This window comes from Mobula hypostoma, chromosome 5 (genome assembly GCF_963921235.1).
Source record: "Mobula hypostoma chromosome 5, sMobHyp1.1, whole genome shotgun sequence".
Taxonomy (NCBI): domain Eukaryota; kingdom Metazoa; phylum Chordata; class Chondrichthyes; order Myliobatiformes; family Myliobatidae; genus Mobula; species Mobula hypostoma.
In genome coordinates, this window is record NC_086101.1 from 47,658,228 (window position 1) to 47,683,769 (window position 25,542).

The window sequence follows — 25,542 nt, forward strand, 5'->3', positions numbered from 1 at the left end:
CATCAATCCTTGAAGATCTCCTGGATACCACTAAGCCCATGATAGAGCTGACTAAATTTACAACTGCAGCTTACTTCAGTCCTGCACAGTAGCACCCCCTCCTTATCAGCCAGTTTTAGAATGCTCTTCACAGTACATTTTTAGAAATTTGAGTGTTTTTGGTGACATACCAAATCTCCTCAAATTCTGAGTGAAATATAGCCACTGTCTTGTCTTCTTTATGGCTGCATTGGTATGTTGGGTCCAGGTTAGGATACTGACTCACAGGAACTTGAAATTGCTCACTCTTTCTACCTCTGATCCCTCTATGAGGACTGGGGTGTATTCCCTCATCTTATCCTTTCTGAAGTCTACAATTAGTTCTTTGGTCTTAACGATGCAAGTCTGATTTGTTCAATCCTTGGAAACTATCAAGAATGCTGAATGATCAGTGTTAAGTTCCAGCCGAGACAGGAACCATTGGCCTCTGGAGGAAAGGCTTCTCCTCGACTACTGCAAGTCAGGAAGAGGTTTAGAATTTGATTTCTGTTTGTAGTTCCAATCAATTCTGTTTGCCCATTACTAGCTGGTTTCCTGGGAGGGGAAATTAGCCCTCTCCTCTGAGCATTGCACAATAACACATGCATCTCACACTCTGCTTTTGAAACTCAGCTCCAAGAAGGTCAATGGAACAGAATGTTGGGTGCAGAAGTTAATGTACACAAGTTACTAAATCACATCTTCAGGGCATTTATCAGAGGATGAACTGTCAAGTCTTAATCATTCATTTCAGGATTCCAGTTATCCCATTACCTTGAAACCTTCAACTATCACAATAACCACTACAACATCATTAAATTTGTGAGATCTCTAGAAATTGGATCGCCAGGTACTTGTCCAACTTTGCGATTCAATTCCTTTGCAAAATAAAATAGAATTAAAATTTGGGGCTTGGTGCACAGGTTGGAAGTTTGTTTGTTTTATTCCAGGCCTTTTCTGTGATTAGACATCAAATGCTGGGCTGATCACAGGAGGAATCACAGGCCTGGGCAGGTACAGATTGAGCTTGGAAGATGAATAGCACAGTCCCTAAAGCTGTCAGGGCACAGCTCCCACGATCCTGACCTCTGGCCCTGCCTGCATGCAGTTTGCGTGCTCACTGTGTGACCTTGTGGACTTTCTTCGGGATCTCTGGTTTCCTTCCTCCAACCCACAGATATGCAGGTTGGTAGGTTAACTGTAAATGTAGGTGAATGGTAGAATCCGAGGCGAGGTGGCAGGGAGAATAAATGGCGCAGGACTGGTGAAAATGGGCGGATGGTTTGCACAGCTTGGCAGGCTGAAGGCCCTGGTTCAGTGCAAGAGGTATGACAATGTGCAACAGAGTGCAGGGCAGATCTGGAGGCCACATTCGGGGTCTCAAATGCACTTGTCTGGATTGCACTTCCATCTCTCCCTTCACCCAGAAGTAGACTTTCACAGTGCCTGTGACAAGCACTTTAGCGGGTGCTAAAGGGGTGCTCCCTGAGGAGGACCTAGCCTTGCTGGGAATATACCTCAGGTAGAATCTCTTACTTAGCACTTCCTCTAGACCCCGACCAGCTGCCCCCAATCCAGTGTCACATCCCCATCTACCTCTCTAAAGATCGTGACCCATCCAACCTATTCAAAGTTAGGAGTGACAACTGAACCATAAGTACCACAGAGGGAGAACACCATTCACCTCCGTGTATGACTTTTACATATACACTGCCTCTAGGTTGGAGGGAGTTGTGTAATAATATAATTGACTGCTCCACTTTCACAACTCCTTGAACTTCATCGTGTGAAGCTAAATTGAAAGTAAGCTCAGTGCTCCCCTACATTAGACTGCAGCTGTGGAACAGGAGTCAATGGTAATGAACTGATCGCTTTCACTGATGTGAGTAACAGTCCGCCTTGCCTGTCAATCATCAGGGAAATCTATTAAGTGAATCAGCATTTTTCATGCCACAGTAATACAGAAACCGTATACATCGCAAAGATTTTTTTTTATTAAAGATGTTGCACATTACACATCAAACATTAATGTTGCTCTGACTTGAGCAGAAGTATTGCGCTTAAAATAGTAATTCTCAGGCATTACAGTGGCCATTTAGTGTACTGACAATAATAGTGAAAGAGGCAATGAATTGAATTAATGGATAATTCAAATTAAATGACTCCAAATTGAGAGGATAGACTATGTAGGTGGCCTGCATTTGCCATTCTTCCATCTTCATTAAACTGCTGTAGATCACTCAAGAAGCAGGCCATTAATTTAGCACCTCTGGTATCAAGGCACATTAGCTGTAATATTAATTAACCATTCAATTTTCATAGATTAAATGATTATGGAAATGGTATGGTGTTCGGCGGCAGGGAATACATTTGATGATTTTCTCTTTATTTGTGACTTTGGTCCAGAAAAGCAGGAAGTCAATCCATTTATTATTTTTTGCCTTCCTCTGGGGGCACGGGAATGAAGATAAGCTCTAGAATGGGGAAAGCAGCAGGGTGAACATTTGCAGATCAGAAAATATGCAGGGGTCTCAGCTCTCTAACACCCAACAATCTGAAGCAGTAAAGCCAGATTATGCACCCCTTTCAATATTCTTCACCAAGAGCCCGAGTCAAGGAAATGATTCACCAGCGATCACAGAACGGACTTCAATCCATTGTATTCAGCCTCCTCGTAACCTGCGCTGCAATTTAAAAAAAAACTGCTGGAGGAATTCAGCAGGTCAGGTAGCACGTGTCGGAGGGGAAACAAAGAACTGTCAACGTTTCAGCTCCAGGCCCTGCATTAGGAATGCCAACTTGTTTTACATACGTGTGAAAAAAGTGCTGTGCTTAGTAACTAAACATATTATGGTTTTAAAAAGTGCATGAGGGCAGCAATCAGTAAGAATTTGTTGAGGTTCTGGTCCAGTTATTTTGTGGAACACTGGCTTATAAAGCCCGACTCTGTGACAGATACCCATCGTTTGGCTATCACAGCTGCTACCTTGCTTCCTGTGTGCACATCAGGAAAATAAGGATCTCTCCCATTTTATATGTCGTTATTTGGGCATGAGATACCATTACGTCAAGGGAAATTTGGGGTTGGGAGGGGGAGTGAAAAGGGCAACCGTGGTACCGGGAGCGAAGCACCTGCTCCATAAGTTAAAAGTAACGTAAACCATCCTATCTGAGAATTGTCACTTACGAGACAACATCCAATCTTAGTGAACAGGTCAGCCCAATTTTCCAGTGAACCTTGACTGGGGCAAGTTGACTCATTACAATGGTAGCTAAAATCCTATTTTAACCTATTAGACTCATCCAAGGACAAAGTGGAGCCCTTTGTCTTAAATGACAAGAGATTGGATCAACTGACAATCTTTACTACTATCGCAGTGTGGACCACACACACAAAATGCTGGAGAAACTCAGCAAGTTAGGCAGCATCTATGGAGGGAAATGAACAGTCAATGTTTCAGGCCAACATCCTTCTTCATAAATAATGCCTGTTTTGCTTAGTTCCTCCAGCATTTTGTGCGTTGTTCAAGTTTTCCAGTTCTGCAGAATCTCTTGTGAATCACCATGTGGCACACTCTATACTGTATAACACACATGGTATTGCAAAATTAAACATCACTTTCATTATACTAAGCATTCATTCATACACACACATTATTCATCAACAATGAATTTTGGCTGCATCTCTGAGGGTTTCGGGGGCAACTATCTGCTAGGCCAGGAAGAGGCAATGCGAAGAGGGGGAGGGAGGGGAGGCATCTGGAATATTTCTTCCAGGATGCTGCCACATCCTTTGAAGTACTGTAGAAATGGTTAGTCAAAACAAGGCAGCTATGGAGATCGAGAAGGTCTTTGCATTTGTTCTAACAGATAAATCAAATTCTTCTATTATCTTTTAACATTGAAGACAACCACTCAGCCAGTCAGGTGTATTGTGGTTCACAGTGCAATCTAAATCTCCCAGAAATTTTCCCTGTAATATCTTCTTCCCATACCCTCCCCAGATTCTACCTCATATTAACGTACTACAACCAATTTGCATTTGCCAGCATACGTACCAGCTCACGTCTTTGGAATGTCGGAGGGAACTGGAGCACCTGGAAAAACCCCATGCGGTCACAGGGAGAACGTGCAAACTCCAGAGAGCGCAAAAGGGCAGAATCGAACCTGTGACACCAGAGTTATGAGATCAGAACTGCCTGTCACATCATTTTAACTTGCAGAACGTGAGGATGAGAGTATCACAGGGTGGATTAGTGGCTGACCACTGAAGTACTACAGGTAAGGGAGCAGTCACTGAAAACTGAAGTGCGTAGGGATTTTCCTGCAAGGTCTGGATTATCTCTGGAATCCTTTTCCTAAGTATTCTGGACGCCAGATAATTGGAGGTATTCAAAGAGAAGGTTGCTAGTTTGTAAAAGGATTGGGAAATTGAGGGCTATGAGAATCTGGCACAGAGGAGGATCAGTCATGAAGATATAAATGATTGAACGGGGCTGACGGGTCAAGTAGCCCATCCCTGCTCCTACTCTGCTGTGTTCTTGTGGTACAGTGAACCATTCAAGTGGGGGGGGGGAATTAAAATGAATAAAATATTAATAAGATATCGATGTGCTTTTCTGCAGTAACGGATGCAAGTCCTGAAAGAATCAGAATCAGGTTTATCACTGACACATCATTAGATTAGTTGCCTTGTAACAGGAGTACATTGCAAGATAAAACAAAAGAATAGTGCAAAAGAGTACTAACGAGGTAATGTTCATGGATTGTTTAGAAATCTGACAGCAGAACTTTGAACATTGAGTATGGGTCTTCAGGCTCCTGTACCTCCTCCCCAATGGTAGTAAGGAGAAGAGGGAATGTCCTGGATGGTGAGGGTCCTTAATAATGGATGCTGCCTTCTACAGGCACCACCCTCTGAAGATGTCATTGGTGCATCTTTCCATTGTTGAGGTTAAGGACGTTTCTTTTGTACTGGAGAGGAACAGAGCGAGGCAAACTAACCATCACCATGGTCCATATAAGATCCAGTGACACTGTTGTCCCTATGAGATCCAGTGACATAGACAGGGCAAAGAAGGAAGCTCTGCTGTCTAGCCAGGACCAAATTAAAAAGCAGGGCTGCAACAGGCAATCTCTGGATTTCCATAGGAGACGTGTTCAAATTGGCATAGGTTAGAGAGGATCACAAAACTGTATGGATACTTGGCATGGGAAATTCATGGGCCACTGAGATTCGGACTGGAGAAAGAGAGTGATTCCATTAGGGCTAATCAGGTTTTGGACCACTGCCTCTGTTGATCTTACCTTGGACCACTGGCTTGGCAAGCTGAATAAATAAGGTTGCAGATAAGGTGTTAAACCAAATAGCCAGGGTGGATAAGGGACTGGACTGAACTGATGGTAAATTAAGAAATTTAAAGTTGGAGAAAGTAGTAGCACAGGATAGCAAAATGGGTAATGTTAACTGGCAGGAATCAACAGTGAACTTAAAACTAAGTGTTATGTACAGTGAATAAAAACAGAGGAGAAATTAGTACAAATAAAACTGATCTGAAGGCAAAAAAAATAACAAAATTAAATTAATGCCACAAGTAGAAATAAATAGATAAGTTTACCAACCATTATAGAAAAGGGGTTGCATAGTGACCAAGGTTGTGAGATACTATATCATTGTGCTTAACTTGTGGGACAGATAGACAAAACCGTAAGAGGGGCAGAAACCTGGTCAAGAGGAAGCAGCAGAGAGGAAGGCATCTTAATTCAGAAAATGAAGTAGGATTGGTCTGGGTGAAGTCAGGAACCAGCAAAGGCAACAACTATTGATGAGTAAAAAAAGCAAACAGCATGAGGAACTCAGCGGATTAAGCAGCATCTGTGGAGGCAGAGGGCTACTCAACGTTCTGTACTGTGGCCCTGGTGCACTAATCCCGAAGCAGGGTTAGCACCTAAAATATGGGGATTACCCCATGTGGGGATGCTTCTTCACCCTCTGGGTTGCTGCAACTGCTTGATTTTTGCTCTAGATCCCCATATCTGCCTTCAGGTTTCAACTATTGGTGGGAGTTGTATGTGGCCTCACAAACAATAGTGGCAACGTGGGGCACAGAATAAATTGGGAAATTAGAGGTGAATGTAGCCAGCCAGTGGTGTAGTGGCATCTGCACCGGACTTTGAGGTGACTGGTCCCAGGTTCGAATCCGACCGGCTCCTTACATGCTTTCCATCCGTGCTAGGTGGAGCATCGAGCTAGCAACTCAGCCTCGTAAAAAACAGACAAATGCCAAGGAAGAGGCAAAAAAAGGTTGACGCCCGATGTGTCACAAGGCGTGGAAAGGAACAACAAGAGGTGAATGGAACAAGGGAACACAGTAAATTATGGAGGATTTGAATCTGCAATTTGATTGGGCAAACTGCACCAGCAGATATACAGTGGAGTGTCGTTTGAGATAGTTCTCTGGATTGTTACAATGAGGAGCAGGCTGGTGTTGTGTAATGCAAAAGGGCTGAAATTGACAGGGCAAATTAAATTCAAATACTAAATTAGTAGCAATAATCTTGAAGACAAATTCACAGAGATGGTTTACTGCAAGAAGATATTCCCCCTTAGGCACAAACACTAAACAGATAAAGTAGCCCAGCCACAGTTATGCAGTTAAAGTAGTACAAGATCAAGGGAAAGAGCTTATAATATTACCAAGACCAGTGAGCCTGAGGGTTGGGGGAATTTCTAGATTCTCTAAAGGAGGTCCAAACATTAGTAACGAAAGGGGAAGTGTAATGCAAGAGTAATCTAGCAGGAAACATCAAAATAGCTTGTAAGAGCTTCCAAAGATATGCACAAAGGAAAAGATTAGCAGAAGTTATTATGGTCCCTCACAGATTGATTCAGCAGATATTAAAATAGGGAATAAGCAAATGGCAGAGAAATGAAACGTCTTCATGGACAACACAAAATACCTCTTGGAAAACGTGAAAGATGACAGGTTCAGAGTGGATGAAGAACTAAAGAAATTATCATTAGTTATAAACTAATAATAGGGGAATAATGAGACCAAGAATTCTGAAGGAGGTAGGTTTGGAGATAATGATGCTACTCATTATCTTCCATCATTGGTAATTGGTTCATTGCCACAGGTACCAAGACACACTGAAAAGCTTTTGTTTAGATGCCATCCAGACAGATCATTCCATACACAAGTAATACAAAAAAGGAAAAGAAGAATTCAATATTACTGATACAAAGATAGTGTACTGTTGGTAAACAAATGAAGTGCATGGACCATGACGTGGTAGACTTAGTTCAAGAGGTCATCTTTAGCATAGTAGATTCTACAGCCGAAAGCTAAAAATCTGCAGATGCTGGAAGTACAAAATAAATGCTAAATTCGAGAACATATTCTATAAATTGTAACATAGCAATTATATCTCTATTATTTAAGAAAGAATGGAGTAAGATAATACTGAACTTTTGACAAATTAGCTTGACATCACTCGTGCCAAAAATGCTAAAATCTATTGTACACAATTGGCAACAAGTCACAGAGGTAATAATGATATATTGGGCAGAGTTAACAAGGATTGCAGGAAAGAAAGTCTTTTGAAATGTTTGAGACTGTAACTAACAGAAGTAGATGAGGGCAAACCAGTTGAGATAGACCCTCAGCAGGTCTACATTTACATGCCAAACAAAATTAGAACATTTGATTTTGAGGGAGATGATATATTGATATGGGCTAATGTAGAGAAAGCAGTGAGAAAGGGCGTTTAGAGTATTTCAGGTAATTATACACTCAGTGGCTCCACTTTTAGGTACAGGAGTATACCTAATAAAGTGGCCGCAGGAGTAAAACACGGTGTGGCCATCTAGTGCTGTAACCCACCCACTTCAAGGTTCAATATGTTGTGTACTCTGTGATATTCTTCTGCACACCCCTGTTTATTTGCGATACAGCCATTTTCCTGTCAGCTTGAACCAGTCTGCCCATTCTCCTCTGACCTTTCATTAACAAGGTATTTTCACACACAGAACTGTAGCTCAATGGATTTTTTTTTGGTGTTTTGTTTTGCACTATTCTCTGTAAACTCCAGAGACTATTATGTGAGAAAATCCCAGGAGATCAGCAGTTTCTGAGATACTCAAACCATCCTATCCAGCACCAACAATCATTCCACGGTCAAAGTCAATTAGATCACAATTCTCCCCATTTGGATGTTTGGTCTGAACAACAACTGAACCTCTTGACCATGTCTGCATGCTTTTATGCATTGAGTTTCTGCCACATGATTGGTTGATTAGATATATGCATTAATGAGGCTGCTTAATTAAAGCAGTACAACACATAGAGTGCTGGAGGAACTCCACAGGCCAGGCAGCATCTATGGAAAAGAACACAGTCAATGTTTTAGGCAGAGACCCTTTGGCAGGACTGGAGAGAAAAAAACTGAGGGATAGATATAAAAGTGGGGGGAGGGGAGAGAGAAACACAAGGTGATAGGTGAAACCTAAAGGGGGACGGAATGATGTAAAGAGCTGGGAAGTTGATTAGTGAAAGAGATACAGGGCTGGAGAAGAGGGAGTCTGATAGAAAAGGACTGAAGACCATGGCAGAAAGAAATGGGGGGGGGGGGAGGAGCACCAGAGGGAGGCGAAGGGCAGGCAAGGAGATAAGGCGAGAAAGAGAAAAGGGAATATAGATGCTGTCTGGCCTGCTGAACACCTCCAGCATTTTGTGTGTGTTGCTTGGATTTCCAGCATCTGCAGATTTTTTCTTGTTTGTAATTAAAGCAGTGGCTGCTTTATCAGGTGTGCCTAATAAATCAGCCGTTGAGTATAAACATTCCCTATACATTTGGCCAAGTATCCCAGAATGCCAGATGGAGATGCGTGCTTGCTCCTTGTCCCAATAATGAACAGATAGATATACAAATAGAAGATCGGTGTTTCACCTGCTGCAACTTCACCGTATAAAAAACTATGGCTAGTCTGAGAAGCAATTATGTCAAGACAAGTTATGGCAAGCATCACAGAACTGCTATTCTTAGCGACCTTTGCAGACACAGATTGTGGGAATTTCAATGGCTAAGAATTGTTTATAAGAGATTTCCACCTGTCCACTAAGCCCATTGAAAATGGTTAAGGGCATGCCTGTCAATCATCTGTCATACCCACTGCTCTTCACACAAAAGGTGCTAGGTGCCCTGCTGTACACAACTACAGCAATGACTAAGATGAGGTGAACAAGTGTAATCAATCCAAGCCTGTTGATGTTGCAAAATTGGGAGACAATGTAGGGTGTGAAGAAGATACAGGTTTCCCCCGCGATCCGAAGGTAGAGCATTCCAATGAAACGGTTCGTAAAGCGAAGAAGCAATTGCCATTTACTAATATGGGAAAATTTTTGAGCGTTTCCAGACCCAAAAAATAACCTACCAAATCATGCCAAATAACACATAAACCTAAAATAACAGTAACATATAGTAAAAGCAGGAATGATATGATAAGTACACAGCTTATATAAAGTAGAAATACTTCTCTACAATCATTGAAGCACAGTCTAGCGCAGCGAAAATCTCACGCATGCGCTCTTGGCTGAAGCATTCGGCGCAGGTGCTGTCAGCAGAAGCACTCTCTCCAGTAACCGTTAAGCTATGAGGCTGCCAAATCATACCAACTAACAAATTATACTAAATAACACAAAATACACAACCTATATAAAGTAGAAATAATGTATGTACAGTGTAGTTTCACTTACGGGAATCGGGATGGTGTGTTAGGCTGAGTCGCCAGAAGAAAAAAGCACTTGGTTATTCCAACTGCTTGGATGTGAACGGAACACAATGGGAAGTGTTTTCTTATCAACGCTTTTAAGTGCCCTCGGATTTTCTGAATGGTACACTAGTAGAGGCTTAAGGACAGCATCACTAGTGGCGTTAATAATAGGCATTAGGGTAAACCTGTCCTTCGTTGCCTTGTGTCCCTTAGCCTGCTTTTCTTCTTTCGAAATAAATGTCTTACTCGGCAATTTTTTCCAATAAATTGCAGTTTCATCACAGTTAAACACTCGCTTATACGAATAACCACCTTCTCTAATTATTTTCTTCAGTTCTGCTGGGAACCTTTCGGCAGCTTCAGTATCAGTCGAAGCACTCTCTCCGGTAAACGTTAAACTATGAAGCTGCCCTAGCCTCAGAAACCGATCAGACCACCCGTGACTAACTTTAAATTCCACTTTCGCAATACCTTCATCACCATCGGCCAGTACTTTCTGTTTCAGCTTATTAAAAAGACTGACTGATTTCACCTTAAATGTAAGAAAACTTAACGGAACACCACGCTTTGTACTCCCATCAATACACTCAAGCAATAGACTTCCCATTTTATCCATTATTGGATGCCGACCAAGAGAGACCACTTTGCTACGAGCAGAACCAACAGTAACATCGGCAGCTATCAAGGTTTTTTCTCTCTGCGTATAAATAGTGCGAATGGTGGATGCAGGCAAGTTCAACGCGCGGACAATGTCCTTACTTTGTTCACAACTATCGAAACGCTTAATTATGTCTAGTTTTACGCTACGTGTAACATCCTTACGAGCTCTTTTAGGCTTTTCCAATACCTTCGAACTCATCTTGCTAACGGATGCACAAAATAAATCGAGATAAAGCACGTGTTTAAGCAATGGCGGCTAGAATGCAGTTCCGGGGGAGGAGCTTGGCTGCTCGGGGCGTACGCTACTTTTTTTTCGCACGCTGCCATTTTTTTCGCGCGCCACCATTTTTGCAACAGTGAAAACACCTTCTGTTAGCGAAAACAGGGTACTAACGTAGGTCTTTCGTAACTGTGAGGTTTCGTAAAGCGAACATTCGAAAAGCGGGGGACACCTGTAAAGAGAACCTTCAAAGAGTTTGAGACAGACTAAATGAAAAGATAAATACATTACAACACACACAAAGTACTGGAGGAACCCAGCAGGTCAGACAGCAACTATGGAAATAAATAAACAGTCGATGTTTCGGGCTGAGACTCTTCATCAGGACTGAGAAGGAAGGAGGAAGATGCCAGAATAAAAAGGTGGGGGAGGGGAAGGAGGCTAGCAGAAAGGTGATAGGGGAAGCCAGGAGGGTGAGGAAGGTTAAGGGCTGGAGAAAAAGGAATCTGATAGGAGAGGAGAGTGAACTATCAGAGAAAGGGAAGGAGGAGGGGACCCGGGGGAAGTAATAAGCATGTCAGAAGAGGTAAAAGGCCGAGGCGGGGTGCGGGGGGGGATGTAATTTGCTTACTGAAAGGAGAAATCGATATTTATGCCTTCAGGTTGGAGGCTACCCACAAGAAAAATAAGGTGTTGCTCCTCCACCATTAAGGTGGTCTCATCTTGGCACAAGAGGAGGCCATGGAACAACACATCAGAACCGGATTGGAAATGGGAATTACAATGCTCAGCCACAGGGAGGTCTGCTTGTGGCGGATTGTAGATCAGAATCAGACTTATTATCACCAGCATGTGTCACGAAATCCATTTAGGAATTGTATAGCAGAAGGGAAGAAGCTTCCTGAATCGCTGAGTGTGTGCCTTCAGGCTTCAGTACCTCCTTCCTTATGGAAACAATGAGAAGTAGAGCATGCCCTGGTGATGGGGCTCCTTAATTATGGATGTCACCTTTCTGAAGCATCGCTCCTTGAAGATGCCTTCGATACTACAGAGGCTGGTATCCAAGATGGAGATGATTAATTTTACAACTTTCTGTAGCTTCTTTCAGTCCTGTGCAGTAGCACGTGCATCCCGCACCCCCGTAATATCAGACAGTCATGCAGACTGGCTCTCCACGGTTCATCTACAGAAATTTGAGTGTTTTAGGTGACAAAACAAATCTCTTCAAATTCCAATGAAATATAGCCAGTCTTGCCTTCTTTATAGCTGCATCAATATTTTGGGATCAGGTTAGATCCTCAGAAATCTTGACACCCAGGAACCAGAAACTGCTCGCTCTCTCCACTTCTGATCCCTCTATGAGGATTGGTATGTGTTCCTTCGTCTCACCCTTTCTGAGGTCCACAATCAGCTCTTTTGTCTTACTGATATTGAGTGCCAGGTTGTTGCTGCGGCACCATTCCACTAGTCGGTATATCTCACTCCTGTACGCCCTCTCATCACCACCTGAGATTCTACCAACAATGGTTGTATCGTCAGCAAACTTGTAGATGGTATTTGAGCTGTGCCTAGCCACACAGTCATGGGTATATAGAGAGTAGAGCAGTGGGCTAAGCACACACCCCTGAGGTGCACCAGTGTTTATCATCAACGAGGAGGAGATATTAACACTAATCTGCAGAGATCGTGGTCTTCCGGTTAGGAAGTCGAGGATCCATTTGCAAAGGGAGGTACAGAGGCCCAGGTTCTGTAGCTTATTGATCAGGATTGTGGGAATGATGGTGTTAAACTCTGGGCTATATTCAACGAACAGCATCCTGACATAGATGTTTGTATTGTCCAGGTGATCTAAGGCTGCGTGAAGAACCATTGAGATTACGTCTGCCATGGACTGATTGTGGTGATAAGCAGTGGGTTCAGGTCCTTGCTGAAGCAGGAGTTCATTCCAGCCATGACCAACCTCTCAAAGCATTTCATCACTGTAGATGTGAGTGCTACTGTGTGATAGTCCTTAAGGCAACTCACACTACTCTTCTTAGGCACTGGTATAATTGTTGCCTTTCTCAAGGAGGTGGAAACTTCTCACTACAGCAGTGAGAGATTGAAAATGTCCTTGAACACTCCTGCCAGTTAGTTGGCACAAATTTTCAGAGCTTTGCCAGGTACTGCATCACAGCCAACTGCCTTGCCAGGGTTCACCCTCCTTAAAGACAACCTAATATCAGCCTCCAAGACAAAGATTACAGGCACACCGGGTGTAGCAGGAATCTTCACAGATGTAGTTCTCCCTTTCAAAGATGACATAGAAGGCGTTGAGTTCATCTGGTAGTGAAGCATCGCTGCCATTCATGCTATTTAGTTTTACTTTGTAGGAAGTAATGTCCTGCAAACCCTGCCAGAATTGATGTGCCTCCAATCTCGCTCAGAATAGTCTCTTCCCCTTGAAATAGCTCTCTGCAAGTTATACATGGTTTACTTGCACAGACCTAGGTCACTAGTCTTAACTGCCACAGACCTAACACTCAACAAACGACAAACCTCCTGGTTCATCCACAGCAAGTTTTTGTAGGCCCACACTCATCCACATAGGCATTAATGGAGTTGGTAACAACTGTGGCATACTTATGCAGATTTGAAGATGAATACAGTCCAGTCCACCGATTTAAAGCAGTCCTGTAAGGACAAATAAGAGAAAATTTGCAGATGCTGGAAATCCGAGCAACACACACAAAATGCTGGAGGAACTCAGCAGGCCAGGCAGCATCCCTGTTAAAAGTACGGTCAACGTTTTGGGCCAAAAACCTTCAGCAGAGTCGAAGGGAACCCTGCTGAGTTCCTTCAGCATTTTGTGTCGTTGTTCAGCCCTATGAGCACTCCTGTGTTTCTCTTGTCCATACCTTCTTGGCCCTCACTACTGGTGCTGCAGTCTTCAGTCTCTGCCTATACTCAGGGAGTAGAAGTACAGCCAGGTGATCAGACTTCCCAAAGTGTAGATGTGGAATAGCATGGTGGGCATTCTTGATGGTGGTGTAACAGTGATCTAGTGTGTTGTTTCCCCTGAGAGTACAAGTGATTTATTGATGGTAATTATTCAGTGACTTTTTCAAGATGGCCTGGTTAAAATTCCCAAAAATGAGAGTGAAGGCTGCATCATGCATGTTAATCCCATTGCTCAGATCATCTGGAGCCTATTTGCCATTGGCCTGTGGTAGAATATACACCGCTACTAAAATGATTGCAGAAATCTCCTGCAGCAGGTAAAATGAGCAGCTCTAAATTCTGAGACATCCCAGGTCTTGTGAGCAGAACTGGGACTATACTGACACATTTGTGCACCCAGAGTTGATCATGAGGCATACACCTCCACCTCTGCTTCTGAGAGAGTCGACAGTCCTATCCTGATGGTGAAGAGTAAATCCGTCAATCTGAATCACTGCGTCCAGTATGGAAGGGATTAACCAGGATTCCGTGAAACAACAGACGGAAGCGGCCCTGATGTCTCTCTGCTATAGCACCCTAGCTCTGCGATCTTTGATTTTATTTAGCAGAGACTGTACTTTTGCCAGAAAAATAGTCAGTATTGGGAGTCGGAAACACCACCTTCTTAAACGCACCAGTATCCGTCGCCTGCAGTCACGTTTCCTACCAGGAGTCTGGCGAGAAGTACGGCCCCAATTGGTTGGTTTTAAGCAGCAAAAGATTATTCAGTTGTATGATGACATATTTATTAACAGTATAGACCTTGGAAACAGTTCTGATTCTCAGCTGTATCAGTCTGAAACGGGAATATTTAATTGTATCGATCAAGCTGTGCTACACTAAATTGTCATCTTCAAGGTGCCCCGGATGGAATATAGTAAGGGAAAATGGTAAGTTAACTACCTTGGAAAAATGTCCTAAGTATTTTGAAAACTGTGAGCGAAAATAGTGCTGGTGTTCAGAGGGACCTGTGAGTCCTTTCACGTGAATTGCCACATATTGGGAACAGGTTTAGTCTGTTATTAGGACGGCAAACAAACTGTATGCTGGTCTTTTATACAACCAAGTGAGAGTGCCAAATTATATCTGGAATGAGGAGTAAGGTAATCTTTTTTTTATGAAGAATTTGGCAGAAACATGAAATATCTTACAACACCTGCAAAACTGTAACCAAAAAAAAAAATTCAAATAGTGAATGGATATTTGAAATTTTCCTTGACTTCAATTCAAGGCTTAAGGAGAACTTGCTCTTGCTTGCTTTGGAGTCACATTTAGCATAATTGTCTGCCCAAGAAACTTTAATGGAACTTTATAAGCTAACTTGTGCGACTGTGAAAGAGACACTGCTGAAGAGGGAGGACATTCCACTGCACATCTCCCTCTAATTTTTTGCAGACCGAAAAGGCTTGCAGTGAGTCTGGCTACAGTCATAGTCATACTTTATTGATCCCGGGGCAAATTGGTTTTCGTTACGTTATCGTTATCTGGGCCACTGGCACAGAATAATGGACTCAACCCAGTACGTCATGGGCATATCCTTCACCACCATCAGTAATAACTATATGCAGCATTGCCTGAAGAAGGTGACATCATCAAAGATCCCCACCATCTGGGCTATGTCATCATGGCACAGCTACAATCAATAGACACTAGACAATAGGTGCAGGAGTAGGCCATTCGGCCCTTCGAACCAGCACCGCCATCCACTATCAGTATCCAGTTCCTACCTTATCCCCATAACCTTTGATCCACTATCTTTAAGAGCTCTATCCACCTCTTTTTTGAAAGCATCCAGAGACTTGGTCTCCAAAGCCTTCTGGGGCAGAGCATTCCATATATCCACCACTCTCTGGGTGAAAAAGTTTTTCCTCAACTCCGTTCTAAATGGCCTACCCCTAATTCTTAAACTGTGGCCTCTGGTTCTGTCATAGTCATACTTTATTGATCCCCGGGGGAAATTGGTTTTCGTTACAGTTGCACCATAAATAATAAATAGTAATAGAACCATAAATAGTTAAATAGTAATATGTATATTATGCCAGTAAATTATGAAATAACTCCAGGACCAGCCTATCGGCTCAGGGTGTCTGACCCTCCAAGGGAGGAGTTGTAAAGTTTGATGGCCACAGGCAGGAATGATTTCCTATGACGCTCAGTGTTGCATCTTGGTGGAATGAGTCTCTGGCTGAATGTACTCCTGTGCCCAACCAGTACATTATGTAGTGGATGGGAGACATTGACCAAGATGGCATGCAACTTAGATAGCATCCTCTTCTCAGACACCACCATGAGAGAGTCCAGTTCCATCCCCACAACATCACTGGCCTTACGAATGAGTTTGTTGATTCTATTGGTGTCTGCTACCCTCAGCCTGCTGCCCCAGCACACAACAGCAAACATGATACCACTGGCCACCACAGACTCGTAGAACATTCTCAGCATCGTCCGGCAGATGTTAAAGGACCTCAGTCTCCTCAGGAAATAGAGACGGCTCTGGCCCTTCTTGTAGACAGCCTCAGTGTTCTTAGACCAGTCCAGTTTATTGTCAATTCATATCCCCAGGTATTTGTAATCCTCCACCATGTCCACACTGACCCCCTGGATGGAAACAGGGGTCACCGGTACCTTAGTTCTCCTCAGGTTTACCACCAGCTCCTTAGTCTTTTTCACATTAAGCTGCAGATAATTCTGCTCACACCATGTGACAAAGTTTCCTACCGTAGCGTTGTACTCAACCTCATCTCCCTTGCTGATGCATCCAACTATGGCAGAGTCATCAGAAAACTTCTGAAGATGACAAGACTTTATGCAGTAGGTGAAGTCCGAGGTGTAAATGGTGAAGAGAAAGGGAGACAAGACAGCGACTTGGACTCACCCATCAGCGGGAAAATGCTTCCTGCCTGCAGCGTGTCCAATCCCTTAATAATCTTATCTGTTTCAATAAGATCCCCTCTCAGCCTTCTAAATTCCAGAGTATAGAAGCCCAGTCGCTCCAATCTTTCAACATATGACAGTCCCGCCATCCTGGGAATTAACCTTGTGAACCTACACTGCACTCCCTCAATAGCAAGAATGTCCTTCCTCAAATTTGGAGACCAAAACTGCACACAGTACTCCAGGTGTGGTCACACCAGGGCCCTGTACAGCTGCGGAAGGACCTCTTTGCTCTTATACTCAATTCCCCTTGTTATGAAGGCCATCATGCCATTAGCTTTTTACACTGCCTGCTGTACTTACATGCTTGCTTTCAGTGACTGATGTACAAAAACACCTAGATCTCGTTGTGCTTCCCCTTTTCCTAACTTGACTCCATTTAGATAATAATCTGCCTTCCCGTTCTTATCACCAAAATGGATAACCTCACATTTATCCACATTAAACTGCATCTGCCATGCATCTGCCCACTCACCCAGCCTGTCCAAGTCACCCTGCATTCTCATAACATCCTCCTCACATTTCACACTGCCTCCCAGCTTTGTGTCATCGGCAAATTTGCTAATGTTACTTTTAATTCCCTCATCTAAATCATTAATATATATTGTAAACAGCTGCGGTCCCAGCACTGAACCCTGCGGTAGCCCACTGGTCACCGCCTGCCATTCCGAAAGGGACCCATTAATTGCTACTCTTTGTTTTCTGTCAGCCAGCCAATTTTCAATCCATGTCAGTACTCTGCCCCCAATACCATGTGCCCCAATTTTGCCCACTAATCTCCTATGTGGGACTTTATCAAAGGCTTTCTGAAAGTCCAGGTACAGCATATCCACTGACTCTCCAGACCATGAAGAATCCTGAAATCGCTCACCACCAGGTTCAGCAGTAGCTATGTCCCTTCAACCACATGGTTCTTAAACTTGCACCACCCTGATCACTACCTCAATATATAAAACTGGGACCACTTTGACCATGTTACACAACAATGGATTTTTTTGTTCTAATTGTGTTCTTTCTTGTAAGAATGATGCGTAATTTATATTTTTTTTGTGAGTGCCGCTTATCTGCTACTATGTGTCTGCGTTGCTGTGACAAGTAGCTTTTTTATTGGACTTGTGCATATGACAATAAACTCAACTTTGACTTTGGCCTCAGGGGTTCAGTCACACAGGCTCCCATTTCAGGAATGAAGCCAATGAAGAGCCTCGGGTCATGAGTGCGAGGTTGATGACAAGCCCGGAGTTTGGCACAGGGGGTGAGGCTGACTGAAACTGGGCCTCTAATCCCGGGGCTGTGTTTGATAGTGAGATGGACTGCTGGCCCAGAGTGTGAAGCCAATGAGAAGCTAGGTTTCTACTACCTGGGGTAAAGTTAAAGTGGAGGTGGACCCCTCAGCCTGGTGTAAAGGTTAAAGGGAAACCTAGCACCTGGCCTCTAGCCAGGTTTGGTGGGGAATTAAAAAAAAAACTGGCTTTGTCCTCAAGTTTTGCACAACAAATAATTCTGAATGGTCTAAGACCCACTGCTTGGATAACAAACCAACACAGTGAGTCTGTCTTCCATTTTTGTATTTTTATTTCCTTTGGCTGGGTCTACCATTCAGCTAACAGTCGGTATTGTACTACTAGAGCTGAAGGGATTTAGCAAGTCAGACAGCATCTATGGAGAGAAATGAACAGTCAACTTTTCAAATAAAAATCCTTCATCTGACCTGAAAGTACTGTGGGGAGAGAGCCAGTAAAAAGAGGCAAGGTACCTCAGCTTCACTTGGTCTGGGTCTCAATTCAAAATGTCAACTGTCCATTTCCCTCCACAGATGCAGCCTGGCCCACTGAATTTGCCCAGCTTTTTTCCTGTGTTGCTCTAGATTTTTTCTCAACCTCTACCCGTCTCTCATTCATCTGTGCAGCTAAAATCCAAGTCACTACCTTTTTACTAGAAAAAGAAAAAACAACAAAACAAAGACATGAGACCACTGCTTAAAACACAATGTTTGATACAGTGTGCATTTTGAAGACATCTGACTTTTTCCCCCAAGAAAGAGCCTGGTATGAACACAGACTTGCTTTCCTTCTAAGAACTCTAACCTGGCGAGACTTGTGGCACAGAAATTTCTGCAGTTCAATAATTATTCTGAGGTGCTTCCTGTACTGTCAACAACATTGGAAGGAAAAATAAATCAAACTGAAGACTTTTTTTTTAAATGGTGAATCAATAGTTATTATTGCTCAATGTGACAATGTTTAAATAAAGAGACTGCAGATGCTGGAAAATGGAGCAAAAATGTTTAAATAAAGGTTGTTTCTATGGAGAGAAAAGAGTGGATTGTGAGGTGACGAGACTTAAAAATAAAGGCACCACTGATAGGCAAATGACAGTAGAATTTCTGTTTCATTTTAGTTCATTCCTCTTTCAGAGACATTTGCAAACCACTAATGACTACACCTGTCAGTCAAGTGTACTGGGTACTGGGGATTATAATGCCATGCTACACTACATCCTCCCATCTCTCCTGATCGCTTGTAAGCAAAATGAAAATACACTCCCTCTGCAAAGCCAGGAACATCTGCCCCCACCCTACGCTGGCCCTGCCCCTCCCTCTGCCCCGACCCTCTCAGAAGCCCTCTGGTTGCACACAAGAATGCATTGCTTTCTTGTCCTTTGTGTGCACAGCCTGCGCTTGCTGCCAACTAAAATTGGCAAGCCCCAGATGGCAATCAGAGCTGACTGATGCAATCATAACTGCTGCGGGAAAACGTCAAGTCGAGCTGAAATGAGTGGCTGGCAGATCAATACAAGGTGACAGGTCAGTGCACAAAGATCTGCCCTTCAGTGATCCACTGCCGACCTCAAAAGTACAAATAATTTCATGAACCTGCACACTCGCTCTTCCCCTCCCATTTTAAAAAAGCCTGCTTTATAAAATGAACGGCAGTCAGCTTTGCAGAAGGTTTAAGGACAAAATATTGCAGCAACATTTAATTTTAAATTACTGATTCTCATGTGAAAATACAATTGCACAAAGTCACAGCATTGAGAGGCTATGGAATGGACCCTACCTGACCCTATCCACCCTTCCCATCTCCTTCTCATTTGTTTCCAAAGTTATTATTATGAAGAATTAGTTTCATTATTTTCCTCACTCTCTTTCACCAACACCTTTGAATTTTTGCTTCTCTCCAGGGTCTTCAGGGAACGATGAGAATTATGGAGACCGGTCTGAGTATGGGGTCATGACAAGCAGAAAGAGGCCAAACCACAAAGGCTGTGTGGGCATAATTTGATGCTGTGTGTTTCCAGTGCTGGGATTTAATTGGACGACGGCCTAACAAGCTCACAGTTATCTGAATGTTGAGCTTTGGATTCTGCACAAACTCTCTTCCTCCCACTTGGACAGACTCCAAGAAAACAGTTTATTTTCTTTGACTATTAGCCTATCCCCTGAAATAGACTCTTGGTTTTTGCTCTCTACACAACTGCTTTCACACCCTGGGTATCAACAATAAATTCTGAAGTTACCCCACCTGGCAGCTATGAGTTGGCATCACGAGGTGATTACTGGATGGTTTAATAGTTTGCTGTTACACTTAGATCCACATTAAAGTTGGTCAATTCTGAATTTGTCCTCCAACTCAGAGCTTCAGAGGTTAATGGGTCTCAAGATGATTATATTAATTAAACTTTACATCAGGAGTGCAAATTCATGCATTGTCCTGTCAAATATCCTTGCACAAACATGAGAGATTCAGCAGATACTGGAAATCTTAAGCAACACACACAAAAGGAACTCAGCAAGTCAAGCAGTAACTATGAAGGGGAAATAAACCAACAACATTTTAGGCCACGGCCCTTCGTAAAAACTTACATCCTTGCATAATAGGATAAGCTAGACAATTCAATATCTTGTGCATTACATCAGGGAACCATAGAAATCCACTGAATAGGCCATTTGTCCCATCTTGTCCATGTTGGTCAGAAGAGCTCTCAAGCTTAATCCAACTCCCCAGATCTGCATCGAAATTGGCTGTGCAATCCAATCACTATCCAAAGTTATTTTAATACATTTTAATATTTTCCCCCTTGCCACACTGCAGACAGATTTTCAGTTCTTCCACTAGCCTCTTCCTTGCCTGTGGGTCTCAATACTATATTGGATGTTACAATGAGCAATACACACAAAATGCTGGAGGAACTTACAGGTCAGGCAGCATCTATGGAAGGAAATAAACAGTCCACTTTTCGAGCTGATGCCCTTCATCAGGACTGGAAAGGAAGGCGACAGAAGCCAGAATGAGAAGGTGGGGAGGGAGGGTGTGACGGAGTACAAGCTGGCGGGTGAAAGGTGAAACCAGGATGATGTCAAAAACCGGGAGGGGGGTGGGAGAGGTAAAACGCTGAGGAGGGATGAATCTAATGGGAGTGGAGAGAGAAATGATGGAGGCCATGGGCAAATCATGAAGGTACTTGAGGAGGAATCTGATAGGAGAGGACAATGAAAGTGGAAGGAGGAGGAATGAACTGCCAATCATCTTCCTGTGGTTCCTCATCTCCTTCCCTTCATTTTAACTGTTTATTCCCCTCCATAGATGCTGCCTGATCCGCTGAGGTCCTCCAGCATTCTGGGTGTGTTACTTCAGATTTGCAGAATGCAGAATCTATTGTGGCTTTGAATGCTACAATGGCCTATTACCAGCCCACTGTTCAATTAGATCATGGTCTAAACCCTAACAACATGCATTCTGCTTGGTACAAGCCCCAAAAGATTGTCCTAGCTATTCAACAGATTCACTAATTGCTCTGAAGCACAGCAAGCCGTCACGAGCTCCTGGTCATACCTGATACGAGGGCAACACTGTCCATTGGACCCTTAAAACTCCCTGGTCACCAAACACAACCTATCAAATCTGTGTCTCTATTAAAGCAGTTCCATGTTCTGTATATTTTCCATGGTCCTACCAATTCCCTTTGGAAGGCACAGACTGATACAAATTCTGGCCCCAGAATTGTCAGAGAGCAAGGACAACCTGATGTTTGAACGATTTAGGTGCTGGGCTTGACTGAAATTGTCAGGATGTGAGGACCAAATACAAGCGACAGGCTGGTTTTGCCTGATTCTGCCTGCTGCTTCATGACTTTTATTCAGTTCTCTACTTAACTGAGGCTATGTCCTGCTCGAGCTGCAGTGATGCCCAGCTTTGTGCCTTTCGTAATACTTCAGTTCTGAATGCCATTTGCTTGCTTTATTGTTTGCATGCTTTTTTTCTCCCTCTCCGCACATTGGGTGTTTATCTTTTTTTAAACTGGGTTCTTTTGCAGTTTCTTTGTTTTGTGGTTGCATGCAAGGAGACAAATCTCAAAGTTGTATAATATATGCATACTTTGAACTTCAATTCATCACACGTGTAGGGTGTGAATTACAGATCTATATCACCTTCTGAGTGAAAGCATTGCTTTTTGCATCCTCCCCTTTAAACATTACCATCAATCCTCTCCTGAGCCACCATCACCATCTCCTTCAAATCCCTGGGATGCAGGTCACGAGATCCTGGGGATTAATTGCTCTATTCCATTAATTTCTCCAATTTTTTTAAAAAGAAATGGTAATTTCTTTGACAAATTAAAATATTGGTTTCCAATATTTTCTTTCTCCTCTGCTGTGAGGGCAGATACAAAATATTTATCTATCTTTCACTTCCTTATACCTCAATATTGCATTTCATATTTTAATTCGCAAGAGATACCGTTTTTTTTGCTGCAGATTCTGGAAATTCAGGCAACACACACAAAATGCTGGTGGAACACAGCAGGCCAGGTAGAATCCACAGGAAGAGGTACAGTCAACATTTCGGGCCGAGATGCTTCGTCAGGACTAACTGAAAGAAGAGATAGTAAGAGATTTGAAAGTGGGAGGGGGAGGGGAAGATCGGAAATGATAGGAGAAGACAGGAGCGGGAGGGATGGAGCCAAGAGCTGGAAAGTTGATGGGCAAAAGGGTTACAAGGCTGGAGAAGGGAGAGGATCATGGGACAGGAGGCCTAGGGAGAAAGAAAGGGGGAGGGTATCACCAGAGGAAGATATAGTGAGTGGGAGAAAAAAAGAGAGAAAGAAAGAGGAAAAAAATTTAAAAAATTATAAATAAATAAAGATGGGGTAAGAAGGGGAGGAGGGGCATTAACAGAAGGTAGAGGAGTCAATGTTCATGCCATCAGGTTGGAGGCTACCCAGACGGAAAATAAGGTATTGTTCCTCCAACCTGAGTGTGGCTTCATCTTGACAATAGAGGAGGCCATGGATTGACATATCAGAATGGGACTGGGATGTGGAATTAAAATGTGTGTCCACTGGGAGATCCTGCTTTCTCTGGCGGACAGGGCGTTGGTGTTCAGTGAAAGGGTCTCCCAGTCTGTGTCGGGTCTCACCAATATATAGAAGGCCACACCGGGAGCACCAGACGCAGTATATCACACCAGCTGACTCACAGGTGTAGTGTCACCTCACCTGGAAGGACTGTCTGGGGCCCTGAATGGTGGTGAGGGAGGAAGTGTAAGGGCATGTGTAGCACTTGTTCCGCATACAAGGATAAGTGCCAGGAGGGAGATCGGTGGGAAGGGATGGGGGAACAAATAGACAAGGGAGTCATGTAGGGAGCAATCCCTGTGGAAAGCGGGGGGGGGGCGGGGGGAAGATGTGCTTGGTGGTGGGATCCCATTGGAGGTAGCAGAAGTTACGGGGAATTATATGTTGGACCCGGAGGCTGGTGGGGTGGTAGGTGAAGATAAGGGGAACCCTATCCCTAGTGGGGTGGCGGGAGGATGGGATGAGAGCAGATGTGTGTGAAATGGGAGAGATGCATTTGAGAGCAGAGTTGATGGTGGAGGAAGGGAAGCCCCTTTCTTTGAAAAAGGAAGACATCTCCTTTGTCCTGGAATGAAAAGCCTCATCCTGACAGCAGATTTGACAGAGATGGAGGAATTGCGAGAAGGGGATGGCATTCTTGCAAGAGATAGGGTGGGATGAGGAATAGTCCAGGTAGCTATGAGAGTCCGTAGGCTTATAGTAAACATCAGTAGATAAGCTGTCTGCAGAGATAGAGACAGAAAAATCAAGAAAGGGGAGGGAGGTGTTGGAAATGGACCAGGTAAATTTGAGGGCAGGGTGAAAGTTGGAGGCAAAGTTAATGAAGTCAACGAGCTCAGTATGCATGCAGGAAGCAGCGCCAATGCAGTTGTCGATGTAGCGAAGGAAAAGTGGGGGATGGATACCAGTATAGGCTTAGAACATGGATTGTTCCACAAAGCCAACAAAAAGGCAGGCATAGCTGGGACCCATACAGATGTCCATGACTACACCTTCAGTTTGGAGGAAGTGGGAGGAGCCAAAGGAGAAATTATTAAGAGTAAGGACTAATTCCACTAGACGGAGCAGAGTGGTGGTAGAGGGGAACTGGTTAGGTCTGGAATCCAAAAAGAAGTGAAGAGTTTTGAGACCTTCCTGGTGGGGGGATGGAGGCATATAGGGACTGGACATCCACGGTGAAAATAAAGCGGTGGGGGCCAGGGAACTTAAAATCATTGAAAAAATTCAGAGCGCGAAAAGTGTCACGAACATAGGTGGGAAGGGATTGAACAAGGGGGATAAAACATTGTTGAGGTATGCAGAAATGAGTTTAGTGGGGCAGGAGCAAGCTGAGACAATGGGTCTACCTGGACAGGCAGGTTTGTGGATCTTGGGTAGGAGGTAGAAGTGCAGGGTGTGGGAACTATGAGGTTGGTGGCAGTGGATGGGAAATCCCCAGAGCTGATAAAGTTGGTGATGGTGCGGGAGACAATGGCCTGGTGCTCTTTAGTGGGGTCATGATTGAGGGGTAAATAAGAGAGGTATCCACAAATTGTCGCTGTGCTTCAGCAAGGTAGAGGTCACTGTCTCTATCTCTGGAGACAGCTTATAAGCCTACAGACTCTCACAGCTACCTGGACTATTCCTCTTCCCACCCTATCTCTTGCAAAAATGCCATCCCCTTCTCGCAATTCCTCCATCTCCGCCGCATCTGCTCTCAGGATGAGGCTTTTCATTTCAGGATGAAGGAGATGTCTTCCTTTTTTAAAGAAAGGGGCTTCCCTTCCTCCACCATCAACTCTGCTCTCAAACGTATCTCTCCCATTTCACACACATCTGCTCTCACCCCATCCTCCTGCCACTCCACTAGGAATAGGGTTCCCCTTTTCCTCACCTACCACCCCACCAGCCTCCGGGTCCAATGTATAATTCTCCATAACTTCCGCCACCTCCAATGGGATCCCACCACCAAGAACATCTTTCCTTCCCCCGCTCCCCCACCGGCTTTCCGCAGGGATCGCTCCCTATGCGACTCCCTTGTCCATTCGTCCTCCCCATCCCTTCCCACCGATCTCCCTCCTGGCACTTATCCGTGTAAGCGGAACAAGTGCTACACATGCCCTTACACTTCCTCCCTCACCACCATTCAGGGCCCCAAACAGTTCTTCCAGTTGAGGCGACACTTTACTTTGGCTGGGGTGATATACTGTAACCGGTGCTCCCGATGCGGCCTTCTATATATTGGTGAGACCTGACGCAGACTGGGAGACCGTTTCACTGAACACCTACGCTCTGTCCGCCAGAGAAAGCAGTATTTCCCAGTGGTCACACATTTTAATTCCACGTCCCATTCCCATTCAGATATGTCAATCCATGGCCTCCTGCGCTGTCAAGATGAAGCCACACTCAGGTTGGAGGAACAACACCTCATATTCCGTCTGGGTAGCCTCCAACCTGATGGCATGAACTTTGACTTCTTTAACTTCCGTTAATGCCCCTCCTCTCCTTCTTACCCCATCCATATTTACAAATGTGTATTTTTTTCCCCTTTCTTTCTCTTTTTTTCTCCCTCTGTCCCACTCACTATACCTTCCTCTGGTGCTCCCCTTCCCTTTCTTTCTCC

At 43.9% G+C, this 25,542-nt stretch overlaps 1 protein-coding gene across 4 annotated transcripts in view; it reads right to left on the bottom strand.

Annotated features, from left to right (window-relative positions):
• Positions 1–25,542, bottom strand: part of klf12b (Kruppel like factor 12b) — a 301,395-nt gene that overhangs the window by 163,705 nt on the left and 112,148 nt on the right. The window contains exon 1 of one of the 4 annotated variants that reach the window (XM_063048452.1): positions 22,325–22,351. The exons of the other annotated variants lie outside the window; for them this stretch is intronic. The gene's annotated coding sequence lies outside the window, so the exon portion shown is untranslated. Of the gene's footprint in view, positions 1–22,324; positions 22,352–25,542 lie in introns of those variants that run through there. 4 annotated transcript variants of the gene reach the window in all.